The following is a 6,311-nucleotide window of genomic DNA, read 5'->3' on the forward strand; positions in this document are numbered from 1 at the left end:
ATGTGTGCCCAATTGCCAATAGCTAGGTTGCATCGGCGCCTCTCTCCATTTTTCTCCATCTGCTCTCAGTTGCTTTATTTCTTCTGATCCCTTTGTGTACTTGGCATTTCATCACCCCTTTTGGTTAGAACCCGGCTTACTGTGATTCTATTTTCGATTTATACATGGTGACGTCTCGTCACCTATTTGGTTTGAATCTGGGTGAAGCTTCTACGCTCGATTTATGGTGACATCGCTAGTTGTATTTGTGTAGTTTGAATTTGGGTGGACGTGCTTCTATTTGATTTATGGTCGCATCTAGTTATGTTTGCATAGATCTGTGTTTTCACATCTGAACTTCTAATTAGGATGTTTTTCTAATAGTCTAATTGTTATGTTGTGCAGGAGTCTTGGTTTCGGTGGTGGTGAATCGTGATCTGGCCTTGCTGGAGATTTGTAGATTAAACCGGCCAGGTAAGTTATTTGCCCCCCTCCCCACCCCATAAGTTTTGCGTTCACCATGACTAGCTCTGCCAAATATATCCTTGTTTGAAAATGTGTTAACAAATTGTTGCTTTGCAGTGTAACCGCTAAACTCTTGATTTTGTAATTTGATTGTTATATTTATCTAAACTTCTAATTGACACATCTACTTGATTCTAAACTTTACAGGGGAATTATGTCGAACTCTCCACATTCTGCTGGTACTGCTGGTATATGTGCTTACCTTGCTATTTTGGTTCCCAAATTTTAGATATACTTATTCCTGGAAATGCTATAGTTTCCGCAGCATTGCACTTCTCCATGTTAGCAAATTAAACGGTCATAATATTATTATTTTTATAAGTTTGATGTGCGGTGTAGTATATGAAACTATGGATTGTGACACCATTGTTATTTATTGGTACATTTGCGACTCATGCATTTAACTGGTCATTCAACAATATATTTTACAAGGCCACTATGTGTAGTAAGCGAGCTTAATCATATTGGGTCAATCAAAGAATGAGTAGTTAAACCGCCATTTTAATATTTTATGTATGGGATTCATCTGATGCATACATACTTGCACTGCATTCAGTTCTTTCAGCGTGTCCAGTATTTGTTGAAAAATGTGTCTAACATTTCTATCAAGAATGTGTCCAACATTTTTGTCGCTTTCATGAACAAAGAGGCTCCAAACAAAGCCTAAAAGAAGAAATGAGAATATAATTGAGGAGAGCAATGTTACCACCAATATTGTTTACGATGCCATTGGCTGCAAGAGACCAAAAAGAGAAGTTGCCCGTTCGAATTTCAGTGAGAAGGCATTTGACTTATCTAAAGAAGATTCACTTGTCACACCCAAGGAAATCAGAATTGAGGAGGAAACAGAGGCAGTTAGGTTGACAAGAACATGAATCAATTCTGTACTCCAGGCACACATGTTCAATCAATAGCTTGTCATGCAATTACGATCTTATGTCTTTTGCATTTTACTTAGGATCTTGCATTCCCTCACAATTAAACCTTCCTCTTAACTTGCATAAAAATTTAAATTATTCCAGGTATAAGTTACGCCAACCAACGAAGCAGTATGCGCCATGGTGTGATACCACTGTCCTTAAAACAGCAAGACTGGTTGTTTGTGTCATTGCCATTTTAAAAGAACAAATTCGCGCTTCAAAAACTTTCTTTCACTGATGTTACCAAGAGAGTAGCAAAATTTGAGAGAGGGCACCATGCATTCATTTCAAAAGATGCAACACTTGTTGAAAGATATGTTGTGGTGCATGGACAGATAATCCTTCAACAGTTCACAAATTATCCAGATGAGTACATTTGATGGTGCGCCTTCGTCACAGGCCTTTTCAAGAAGATGGAAGAAAGAGGTCACACGAAGCTAGCAATGAAGAAGAAATCTCAAGTGAAGACAGGAGGGAATCTAAACCCAAGTGCAAAAATGACCCCAATATCAAAACGAAATCTTATGTGCGCGACAACCACAAAGTTGGTCGGCGAGATATGGGGTGATTACCCTGCAACCCATTTCCCAAAGGATTCAAAGGAGGGGGTGAGAATGATGAGCAAAAGGTATTTGAGGAGGAACAGGAAGAAAATGAAGAAGATGATGTTGAAGGGGAGGTTGAAGTTGGCGAGGAACATGTTTCATGGACCTTGCCACCAACAAGGTCTAGAGTGACATCATTAGATGTTTGAGAAGAAATAAAATGGGAAGGTCAAATGGTTGGAAAAACACCCGATGGAGAAGCTCTGTACAGAAGTGTTAGAGTTGGAGATCTAAGTATTGTTGTTGGTGGGGCGGTCACATTGGAAGGTGATTCAGGAGAAGCCATTATGTGTTTTGTTGAGTATATGTATGAGACACATGATGGCACACAAATGATTCAGGAAGAGTTCTGCAAAATGGTTCGCACACTGTCCTCGGCAAAGCCGGAAACGAAAGAGAGTTGTTCTTTACGAATGACTGTTTAGTGTTTACAATTCAAAGTACGTGACATGAGAGGATCAGTTACTGTCAACTTCCGGCTAATTCCCTGGGGTTACAACTGCAGAAAAGACCAGTTAGAAGCTATTAGGGTGGAGAAGGCCAATGCAGAGGATAGGAAGAAGAAAGGTTTGTCGGTGGGGTATATCCACAAAAGCCTATACTGTCCTGAGAAAGGTGCCTTTTTCTCCCTCCCTCATGAGAAAATGGGTAATGGAACTGGCACTTGTAGTTCCTGTGAGGAGCGAGTAGCGGTTGGTGATGAATTAAAAATACTGTCAGAGACCAACTTTGTCCTCAAGAATGTCACATACAATGTTCATGACTTCATGTATATCAGGCCCGAGTTTTTCCCTCGAGTCGAAGGCCGTGGGACCTACCGGGCTGGAAAAAATGTGGGCCTGAAGCCCTATGTGGTATGTCGTTTGCCGAGTGTCAATGGTACTTCAAGGTCTCATAACGCTAATCTGAAATCAACAAAAGTTGGTGTAAGAAGGATATACAGGCCTGATGATATTTCACCGGATAAAGCTTACACTTCAGATATCAGAGAGGTTTGGCACTCTGCCTTATGTTTACCACATTTTTTATGTGCATCATTACCATCATAATGTGCCTGTGATTCCACCTAACTTTATGGTTTTTACACTTGGACTTTTATCTAGTTTTCTTTGTTGTTTGATCCAGGTGTGTACTACAATGAAGATATAGTTAGTGTGCATGTTGGGATGATAGAGGGAAAATGTGAGGTTATAGCAAAGGATGACCTTCCAAATTCAAATCTTCAAGTAGTAGTTGAGCTGGAGCTCTCAAGCAGGTTAGAATGATATTGCCAAATTTAATTTTGTGTTCATCTCATCTTGTTGACAAACTTTTTCATATAGTTCATTGAGTTTGCCTTGCCTAAGAACCAGCTACCGACCAATGTTAAGCTCACCCTGGCAAGGAAGGAGCCTGCTTTGACAAAGAATAAAGGGAAGCAGAGTTGTGACGATGAGCAAGCCGGTTCGGATAAACACAAGGATGAAACACCAGAGAACTGTCTTGCAACCCTTGATATTTTTGCTGGCTGTGGAGGTTTGTCTGAAGGGCTGCACCTAGCTGGTAATGTGTTTTCCATTTGCATGTTCTTCATAAGATGTGTGTGCATATTCGTAGACAGAGCACCTTGGCCACCACATACCTTCTGACCATTCAACTGTACATGCGCATCACGTACAGAATAGGCGATCAAATATGAAGAACCTGCTGGGCAAGCATTTCTTCAAAATCATCCTGAAGCAGCAGTGTTTGTGGAGAACTGCAATATAATTCTGAAGTATGCAAAACCCATTTCCCCCTTTGGATGCACTAAACCCATTACTTATTTCTGACTATTCTCATATTCAGGGCGATAATGGATAAGTGTGGCGATGTTGATGACTGCCTCTCCACTTCCGAGGCTTCTGCGAGAGCAGCAAAACTTCCAGATGAGAAGGTTAAGAATCTTCCTATGCCCGGTGAAGTAGAATTCATCAATGGTGGTCCTCCATGTCAGGTCAGATGCCTCACCTATACACCAGATGAATGCTCCATGTTTTGTCAATCCTCTGCGTTGTTGCTTGACGCTCTTTGTGCATCTTTTCTCAGGGGTTCTCCTGGATGAACAGATTCAAGCAGAGCCCATGGATCAAGGTTCAGTGCGAGATGATTCTGGCATTCCTGTCCTTCGCAGAGTATTTCCGGCCAAGGTTCTTCCTTTTGGAAAACGTCAGGAACTTTGTTTCATTTAAGATGGGCCAGACCTTCAGACTGACACTAGCATCGCTCCAGGAGGTGGGGTACCAGGTCCTTGACGCTTGCTCTTCTCTATTTGTGCTATGGCCTTCCTTAACTTCCATATGTTTTCAACTTGTCTGCATGTTCCTAGGTTCGATTCTGCATTCTAGAGGCAGGTGCCTATGGCATCGCGCAGTCCAGGAAAAGGGCGTTCATCTAGGCCGCCGCGCCTGGGAGACTCTTCCTGACTGGCCTGAACCAATGCATGTCTTCGCTAGCCCTGAGCTGAAAATAAACCTGCCAGGAGGTAAATACTATGTTGCTGCCAGGAGCACTGCTGGAGGAGCTCATTTCCACTCTATAACAGTCAGGGATACAATCGGCGATCTACCACCAATGGAGAATGGCGCCAGCAACCCAACAATAAAGGTGCGTACAATCTGAATTTCTTGTGTCAGTCAATGCTCTTGATCAGTACAAGCTGAATTTTCTTTCTCCCTTGTGTGTTGTAGTATGGAGGCGAGCCCATCTCTTGGTTCCAGAAGAAGATTCGAGGCGATACGCTTTCGCTGAGTGACCACATATCCAGAAAGATGAACGAGCTGAATCTCATAAGGTGCAAGCACATCCTAAAGCGCCTTGGCAATGACTGGCATGACCTGCCAGATGAGAAGGTAGCATTCAGTTTCAGCCATCTTATTCACATTCTCTGCTGCTCTCTACATTCTTGGTAAGCAACCATGTGATGCACTAGCAGCTAACTTTTATCATGTGAATACTACAGATGAAGCTATCCATAGGGAAAACAGTGGATTTGGTCCCTAGGTACTTGCTCAACAAACCAAGAGGAACAATCAGTGGGAAGGCCTGTATGGGAGGCTGGACTAGGAGGGCAACTTCCCCACATCAGTGACAGATCCCCAGTCAATGGGGAGGTCGGCATGTGCTTCCACCCTGATCAGGACAGGATTATCACTGTTTGTGAATGTGCGCGATCCCAGGTAAGCAAGTACCCTTGTAGATATCCCTATCAACACACTCGAAATTGCTACTGCATAGTGGGTAGTATACATTAATGGATCCACTTGTGCCTCGGCAACTACACTTGGCTAAAATGAAGCATAGTTGACAGTAGATTTTGTTCCCACCAATGCTACTAGAGTAGATTGAGCTATTTTATCAGAATCAGATCATAGTTCTGTGCATGTGCAAGAGCAATTGCCTCGTTTGCCATCTGGCTTAACCTCCAGGGCAGGCACAAGCAAATCAGAATCCAATGCACATTGCCATGAATCGGATCTGCTGCTATCTTTCTGAAGATCTCTGATCTGATCCCGCGGCATGACATGAATGTAGGGCTTCCCTGATGGCTACCGTTTCGCTGGCAACATCCGGAGCAAGCACAGGCAGATCGGGAATGCGGTACCACCTCCCCTTGCATACGCGCTAGGGAGGAAGCTTCTACCCGAAACACCCCACCCCAAAGCGAAATAAGTTAAGCCCAAGCCCATAACTCAAAAAGACTTATTTAAATATTTTATGGCTTATTTTGACAATAAGTTCTGAAAAGGCTTAATAGAACTGACCCTTAACCTGCAATTCAATTGTGTGTGCAATGATGAATCACTCCGGCGTGCTATAGTGTACATTTAGGCATCATCATACATGGCATAACCTAATACATGTGCATTCCATTGTAGAATCTGTAATATGCAATGTTTATGGTAGTTCATACGTTGCACATGATGTTTAAATGCCCCTAAAATCTGGTCAGTCAAGTGATGGTCTTTAAGCCTCCTTCTTTGCTTTTTTCTTGATATGTAAGATTTGTTCACATATTTGTTCAATTGCTTGTTTGTATCAGCCAGCCATACTAGGACTGTTTGCTTTGATTACTTCCTATTCTTGACCTAACACTCTAACAGAGCTTGTCAATGATTTAAATACTAGGGGTTGATGTAGTGGGGGCTTGTCTAAGTCATAGGTGACATAAAGATTTGGCTGTACACTAAAGTAGGCTTTCCAAGAGTACCTGGAGATCCAGTTCAAAGGTATGCCTAGTTTTTACAAAGTACACACATAGTAA

The 6,311-nt window shown here is 42.4% G+C and overlaps 1 pseudogene; it reads left to right on the forward strand.

The window, feature by feature from the left end:
• The first annotated feature begins 2,003 nt into the window (after nucleotides 1–2,003).
• Nucleotides 2,004–5,822, forward strand: LOC123105432 (DNA (cytosine-5)-methyltransferase 1A-like; annotated as a pseudogene).
• Nucleotides 5,823–6,311: the final 489 nt, after the last annotated feature.

The sequence above is a fragment of the Triticum aestivum genome, chromosome 5A (assembly GCF_018294505.1).
Source record: "Triticum aestivum cultivar Chinese Spring chromosome 5A, IWGSC CS RefSeq v2.1, whole genome shotgun sequence".
NCBI classification, from domain to species: Eukaryota; Viridiplantae; Streptophyta; class Magnoliopsida; order Poales; family Poaceae; genus Triticum; species Triticum aestivum.